Below are 8,744 nucleotides of genomic sequence, written 5' to 3'. Positions count from 1 at the left end.
TCATCATATGAATCTCAATCATGTAAGGCAGCTCATGAGATCATTGTATTGAAGTACATGGGAGAGAGATGAACCACATAGCTACCGGTGCAGCCCTTAGCCTCGAGGGAGAACTACTCCCTCCTCATGGGAGACAGCAGCGGTGATGAAGATGGCGGTGGTGTCGATGGAGATGCCTTCCGGGGGCACTTCCCCGTCCCAGCGGCGTGCCGGAACGGAGACTTCTGTCCCCCAGATCTTGGCTTCGCGATGGCGGCGGCTCTGGAAGGTTTCTCGTACCGTGGCTTATTCCTCCCAAGTTTTTAGGTCAGGAAGGCTTTTATAGGCGGAGAGTCGGAGTCGAAAGGGCTACGGGGCAGCCAGACAACAGGGGGGCGCGCCCCCCTTGGGCCGCGCCGCCACCATGTGTGGTGGCCCTGGGCCTCTCCTCTGGCCCCTCTCCGGTGTTCTGGAAGCTTCGTGGAATTATAAGATACTAGGCGTTGATTTCGTCCAATTCCGAGAATATTTCCTTACTAGGATTTCTGAAACCAAAAACAGCAGAAAAGTAGAACTGGCACTTCGGCATCTCGTTAATAGGTTAGTGTCGGAAAACGCATAAAATCATCATAAAGTATGAACAAAACATGTAGGTATTGTCATAAAACAAGCATGGAACATCGGAAATTATAGATACGTTGGAGACGTATCAGCATCCCCAAGCTTAGTTCCTACTCGTCCTCGAGTAGGTAAAAGATAACAAAGATAATTTCTGAAGTGACATGCTACCAACATAATCTTGATCATACTATTGTAAAGCATATGAGATGAAGGCAGCGATTCAAAACAATGGTAAAGACAATGATTAAACAACTGAATCATATAGCAAAGACTTTTCATGAATAGTACTTTCAAGACAAGCATCAATAAGTCTTGCATAAGAGTTAACTCATAAAGAAATAGATTCAAAGTAAAGGCATTGAAGCAACACAAAGGAAGATTAAGTTTCAGCGGTTGCTTTCAACTTTCAACATGCATATCTCATGGATAATTGTCAACATAAAGTAATATGATGAATGCAAATATGCAAGTATGTAAGAATCAATGCACAGTTAACACAAGTGTTTGCTTCTAAGATAGAAAGAATAGGTAAACTGACTCAACATAAAATTAGAAGAATGGCCCTTCGAAGAGGGAAGCATGGATTACTATATTTGTGCTAGAGCTTTTATTTTGAAAACTAGAAACAATTTTGTCAACGGTAGTAATAAAGCATATGTGTTATGTATAAGATATCCTAAAAGTTGCAAACCTCATGCATAGATTACCAATAGTGCCCGCACCTTGTCCTAATTAGCTTGGATTTACATGGATTATCATCGCAATACATATGTTTTAACCAAGTATCACAAAGGGGTACCTCTATGCCGCCTGTACAAAGGTCTAAGGAGAAAGCTCGCATTGGATTTCTCGCTTTTGATTATTCTCAACTTAGACATCCATACCGGGACAACATAGACAACATATAATGGACTCCTCTTTAATGCATAAGCATTCAACAACAAATAATACTCTCATAAGAGATTGATGATTGTTGTCCAAAACTGAAACTTCCACCATGGATCATGGCTTTCGTTAGCGGCCCAATGTTCTTCTCTAACAATATGCATACTCAAACCATTCAACTCATGATAAATCACCCTTACTTCAGACAAGACGAACATGCATAGCAACTCACATGATATTCAACAAAGGATAGTTGATGGCGTCCCCAGGAACATGGTTATCGCACAACAAGCAACTTAATAAGAAATAAGATACATAAGTACATATTCAATACCACAATAGTTTTTAGGCTATTTTTCCCATGAGCTATATATTGCAAAGACAAAGAATAGAATTTTAAAGGTAGCACTCAAGCAATTTACTTTGGAATGGCAGAAAATACCATGTAGTAGGTAGGTATGGTGGACACAAATGGCATAGTTTTTGGCTCAAGGATTTTGGATGCATGAGAAGTAATCCCTCTCAATACAAGGCTTAGGCTAGCAAGGTTATTTGAAGAAAACACAAGTATGAACCGGTACAGCAAAACTCACATAAAAATAGATTGCAAGCATTATAAGACTCTACACTGTGTTCCTTGTTGTTCAAACCCTTACTAGAAAATATCTAGACCTTAGAGAGACCAATCATGCAAACCAAATTTTAGCAAGCTCTGTGTATTTCTTCACTAATATGTGCAAAGTATATGATGAAAGAGCTTAAACATGATCCATATGAGCACAACAATTGCCAAGTATCAAATTATTCAAGACATTATACCAATTACCACATGTAGCATTTTCTGTTTCCAACCATATAACAATGAACGAAGCAGTTTCAACCTTCGCCATGAACATTAAAGGTAAAGCTAAGAACACATGTGTTCATATGAACAAGCGGAGCGTGTCTCTCTCCCACACAAGCATTTATTCAGAGAATGAAAATGACAAAACGAAAATAAAAGCACACAGACGCTCCAAGTAAAGTACATAAGATGTGACGGAATAAAAATATAGTTTCAATAGAAGAAACCTGATAAATTGTTGCTGAAGAAGGGGATGCCTTGGGCATCCCCAAGCTTACACGCTTGAGTCTTCTTGAAATATGCAGGGATGAACCACGGGGGCATCCCCAAGCTTAGACTTTTCACTCTTCTTAATCATATATCATCCTCCTCTCTTGACCCTTGAAATCTTCCTCCACACCAAACTCAAAACAAACTCATTAGAGGGTTAGTGCATAATACAAAATTTACATGTTCAGAGGAGACACAATCTTTTTTAACACTTCTGGACATTGCCCAAAGCTACTGAAAGTTAATGGAACAAAGAAATCCATCCAACACAGCAAAAGAAGCAATGCGAAATAAAAGGCAGAATCTGTCAAAACAGAACAGTCTGTAAAGACGAATTTTTCAGGGGCACCAGACTTGCTCAAATGAAAATGCTCAAATGGAATGAAAGTTGCGCACATATCTGAGGATCACACACAAAAATTGGCAGATTTTTCTGAGTTACCTACAGAGAACCCTGCCCAAATTTGTGACAGACAGAAATCTGTTTCTGCGCAGTAATCCAAATCTAGTATCAACCTTACTATCAAAGACTTTACTTGGCACAACAATGCAATAAAATAAAGATAAGGAGAGGTTGCTACAGTAGTAACAACTTCCAGGACACAAATATAAAACAACATTGCTGTAGTGAAATAAAAACATGGGTTATCTCCCAAGAAGTGCTTTCTTTATAGCCATTAAGATGGGGTCAGCAGTTTTAATGATGCACTCGCAAAAAATAAGAGTTGAAGCAAAAGAGAGCATCAAAAAGAAAATTCAAAACACATTTAAGCCTAACCCAGTTCCTATTAAAAGGAATCTTGTAAATAAACGAATTCATGAAGCATAATGCAACAAGCATAGAAAGACTAGACAAGCGCAACTTCAAGATTTTCAGCATATAGAGAGGTGTTTTAGTAACATGAAAATTTCTACAAACATATTTTCCTCTCTCATAAAGATTTTCAGTAGCATCATGAACAAACTCAACAATATAACTATCACATAAAACATTCTTATCATGAGCTACATGCATAAAATTATCACTACTCCCAACATAAGCATAGTCATTCTTATTAATTGTAGTGGGAGCAAATTCAATAAAGTAGCTATCATTATTATTCTCATCATCAAATATAGGAGGCATGTTGTAATCATAATAAAATTTATCCTCCATAGTAGGTGGAACCAAAAGACTACTATCATTATAATCATCATAAATGGCAGGCAAAGTATCATCAAAGAAAATTTTCTCCTCCATGCTTGGGGGACTAAAAATATCATGCTCGTCAAAACCAGCTTCCCCTAGAATTTTCCATATCGTTAGCAACAATGGTGTTCAAAGCGTTCATACTAATATGTTCCATAGGTTTTTTAATTTTCGCATCAAACCATCCATGTCTTAACTCAGGAAATAGATTAAAAAGCTCCATGTTGCTTTCCATTATGCCTAACTAGTGAAATAAAAACAAGAAACAAAAAGATGCAATTGCAGGATCTAAAGGAAATAGCTTCGAGCACTTACAACGGCACCAGAAAATAACTTAGTTACCTGGGACCAGAGTGTGAGTGCCTTTTACCTTTCCTCCCCGGCAACGGGCCAGAAAATATCTTGATGTCTACTCACGCTTCTTTTCATGTAGACAGTGTTGGGCCTCCAAGAGCAGAGATTTGTAGAACAGCAGCAAGTTTTCCCTTAAGTGGATCACCCAAGGTTTTATCGAACTCAGGGAGGAAGAGGTCAAAGATATCCGTCTCAAGCAACCCTGCAATCACGATACAAGAAGTCTCTTGTGTCCCCAACACACCTAATACACTTGTCAGATGTATAGGTGCACTAGTTCGGCGAAGAGATAGTGAAATACAAGTGGTATGGATCTATATGAGTGGTAATAGCAATCTGAATAAAATATGGCAGCGAGAGTGGAACAGTAAATAAACGGTGACTTCCCCGGCAATGGCACCAGAAAATAGCTTGCAGGCGTGTAGTTGACGTGGGAGATAGAAATCTTTGTCGTGTAACTTTTCTATTCGGAAACAAGGCCTAGGGATCATACTTTCACTAGTGGACACTCTCAACATTGATCACATAATAAAACCACTCTACACTCTCTTGTTGGATGATGAACACCATTAATTGTGTAGGGCTGCAAGAGCACCTCAATGCCGGAGTTAACAAGCTCCACAACATTCGATGTTCATATTTAAATAACCTTAGAGTGCATGATAGACCAACGCAATTATACCGAGTACTAACATAGCATGCACACTGTCACCATCAGACTATGAAAGGAGGAATAGATCACATCAATACTATCATAGTAATAGTTAACTTCATAATCTACAAGAGATCACAATCATAAACTACACCAAGTACTACATGATGCACACACTGTCAACATTACATCATGGAGGAGGAATAGAGTACTTTAATAACATCACTAGAGTAGCACATAGATTAATAGTGATACAAAGCTCATCATATAAATCTCAATCATGTAAGGCAGCTCATGAGATCATTGTATTGAAGTACATGGGAGAGAGATGAACCACATAGCTACCGGTATAGCCCTTAGCCTCGAGGGAGAACTACTCCATCCTCATGGGAGATAGCAGCGGTGATGAAGATGGCGGTGGTGTCGATCGAGATGCCTTCCGGGGGCACTTCCCCATCCCGGCGGCGTGCCGGAACAGAGACTTCTGTCCCCCAGATCTTGGCTTCGCGATGGCGGCGGCTCTGGAAGGTTTCTCGTACCGTGGCTTATTCCTCCCAAGTTTTTAGGTCAGGACGGCTTTTATAGGCGGAGAGTCGGAGTCGGAAGGGCTACGGGGCAGCTAGACAAAAGGGGGGCACGCCCCCCCTTGGGCCGCGCCGCCACCATGTGTGGTGGCCCTGGGCCTCTCCTCTGGCCCCTCTCCGGTGTTCTGGAAGCTTCGTGGAATTTTAAGATACTGGGCGTTGATTTCGTCCAATTCCGAAAATATTCCCTTACTAGGATTTCTGAAACCAAAAACAGCAGAAAACAGGAACTGGCACTTCGGCATCTCGTTAATAGGTTAGTTCCGGAAAACGCATAAAATCATCATAAAGTGTGAACAAAACATGTAGGTATTGTCATAAAACAAGCATGGAACATCAGAAATTATAGATACGTTGGAGACGTATCATGGGACGCTGGCATTTGGGTATGAGGTATTGGAGGACAGTGCAAGCGACAGCTGGTAGAGTGATATGGATAAAAGTCCACAACTCCTACTTGTACCATCAAACAGGTGGCTCGAGATGATCCGAAAAAGGCAGGGCGGCGGTGGTGCAGGGGCTGCTGGTGTAGGCAAGGTCGCCAGAGAAGATGGAGATGAAGAAGACGAAGAGGCAGTGTAACATCCCAAGTTTTCAATAAAAGGAACAAGAGAGAGATTTCAAGAATCCAAAAATAAGAGCCAACAAAAACTTTTTCTCATCATATAGGACTATGCATATAGCTCACCTTATTATTTATTTGAGTGTGCTTTTGCCATGATGCTTGCTTATGTGTTCTCTCTTACTCTAAAACCCTAGCAATGATCACTTGATCATCCAAAGTCAAAGAAAAAGAAATTGGAAAAGAAATTATAAAAATCAATTTCACACACACATATGGCCTATGCCATTTTTACAAATCTTTAATCTAGACCAATTTGGTTTGCACCATTAGTTGTAAATGGATACTAAACACTTATTAACACTTTTGGAAACAACCGAACTCAATTCAAATCAAATTTGAATCAAATTTGTGCTCACATGTGATTATGGTCATGTGTGACAATTTCAGCATGGTACCCACTTTGAGCCCCTGGTTTCTAACTTTTTCTTTCTACACTTGGTCAACTCTTTGCACCTCTTCCAAGATCTCATCAAGGACAACAACTTTGCTCAAAACACTCACCTCAAACTCTGCCTCAATTTCAAATTATAAGCAAGCCAAGAGGAGACATTGAAACAAAACTAAGATCATATGCCATTTTGAGATTTTGCAAACCAATTCCAAATTGACCCAAACCAACACCATTCTACTCCATTTAATATATGATTACAACCCACCAAAAAGAATTGCAAAATTTAAAAATATTTTTCTTTCGGGCATTACATCAAACACCTTTAGGGCAGGGTACACAATGTTGCCCATGCTGGAAATTGGAGAGGACTTGGTCCAACCTGAGCCACCACAGCAACCCCTGGACCCTCCTCTCACTTCATCACATCAGTGCCACCACTTGCATCCACCACTGCTCCACGATTTTGACCAAAGCTTGCCATGCCGTGGCATGGCATGCCACCCTCATGCCACCGTCGCCTCTGGTCACCACAGGCCTGCACCACCATGCCATTTCTCTTCCTCTCACTCACCTGATGCTGCCCAGCCATTGACTCGACGAAGCCATGCACCGGAGACGCCAGAACACGAGCGCCCAGTGGCGCCCAGAACTCGCCCATGCCGCGCCAGAGCGCGCATGGCGCCAACCCTGGACGCGCCAGAGCGTGACGCCGCCCACTGCCTCGCTCCACCTCAGCACCTCCCCTCAGCGCCAGTCGACGCACGACGGATCACTGAATCGCCTGGACACGCCCACTGGCCCGCGGGAACACCATGATCGACGACCACGACTCCGTTCACCCGCCGCGGCATTGACACTTCCCATCAAGCTCCCCATCACCACAGAGCCTCTGCCGCGCCACGATCAAGCGCGTCGTCATCACCAGTGCAGCAGCAACCCGATGCGCCCATGACTTGCCCCTTCGCGACCCTGGAACAGCGACGACGACGACGACCCCCGCTCCGCCCCACGGTCACCTCCCGCTCCTATAAAAGGGGAGCTCCTCCCACCGAATTGAGCACACCCATCTCTTCCCCTCCTCACCACAACTCTCCTCGCCACCTCAATTCAGTCGATTAGCCACTCCCCTGCTCGAATTGCAAGATCGTCGCCGACGCTAGTACATGGAGCCCGACGGAGAAGGAGACCACCCCAGGCGACGTCACTGCTACCGTTGGCTTCCTCATCGACGACACGGTCCCTGCGCACATCTCCGATGACCGTCGGAGCTCCGACGAGCTCGCCGACCCCCTACCACCGTCGCCTGTAAGTCCACCTCTCGCCGGCGACGACGAAGCACCTCGGCCGTCGATCTCCTTTCTAATTGCACGGTTGAGAAATCCCGTACCGATTCGCTGCTTAACCCCCACAAACAGGTGGCCCCCACATTGTCAGCTAGCCCGCTGCGAAGCTGGGCCGGCCCATTTCCTTCCCGCACTGCCCAGCCCGTTAGTTTTCCCGCCAGCCCACGATTCAAATACAAAATGAAAAATAGGAAAATATTGCAATCTGATGTCAACTTTGAAATTTAATAGGGACAAATCTACTAGGCCAAATTTTACAAATTTTATATATTTGGAAACCTTAGGAAATTATCTACACAATGCCACTGGATTGAACCCTAGATCTATTGTAGAATTAAAGTGAGAAAATAAACAATGCAGGGACTTTTCTGCCTTAGAATAATTATTAAAAATCAACCATAAATGCTTTTCAGTTAATACCAACTCCTATAATTCAAATTTCACTAATAATAATTGTTTCTACAAAAATATGCCATGCTTACTTTGAATGATCATGGCCTAGTTGAATTAAATGAATTTATGGCTATTTCTAGTCAAAGATATTGTCCAAAACTATTAAGAAATCATATGGGAGTGTTTCTCTCATTTAAATCTTGTCACCACCAATTCAAAATGAGGTAGAGACTCTGTTCATTTAGGTCTCATATGGATTGTTGGTGATATTAAATTTTTAACATGCTAGAATTAAATGGTATGAGGTGCTCACCTCATTTAAATCATTTTCTTAAATGATAAGTGTGAAGAGGTTGACTTTGGTCAACCTAGGTCACATATTATTCATGAGAAATTAAATCTTAATAAGATAATGAGAGGAAATTATTTCTCTAAGTAATTAAAAGTAACATTCAAATTAGTATGAGAGGAAATTATTTTTCTTAAATAATACTACCTCCATCCCAAGGAATAAGGCGCACGCGTATTCCAAGACGAACTTTGACCATAAAAATTGAGCAACAAAATCTTGGTTATATTCTATGTAATTAGTATCGTGGGATTCGTATTGAAAT

The sequence above is a fragment of the Lolium perenne genome, chromosome 2 (genome assembly GCF_019359855.2).
Source record: "Lolium perenne isolate Kyuss_39 chromosome 2, Kyuss_2.0, whole genome shotgun sequence".
Taxonomy (NCBI): domain Eukaryota; kingdom Viridiplantae; phylum Streptophyta; class Magnoliopsida; order Poales; family Poaceae; genus Lolium; species Lolium perenne.
The sequence above is the reverse complement of the archived record's forward strand: the minus strand, read 5'-3'. Positions refer to the sequence as shown.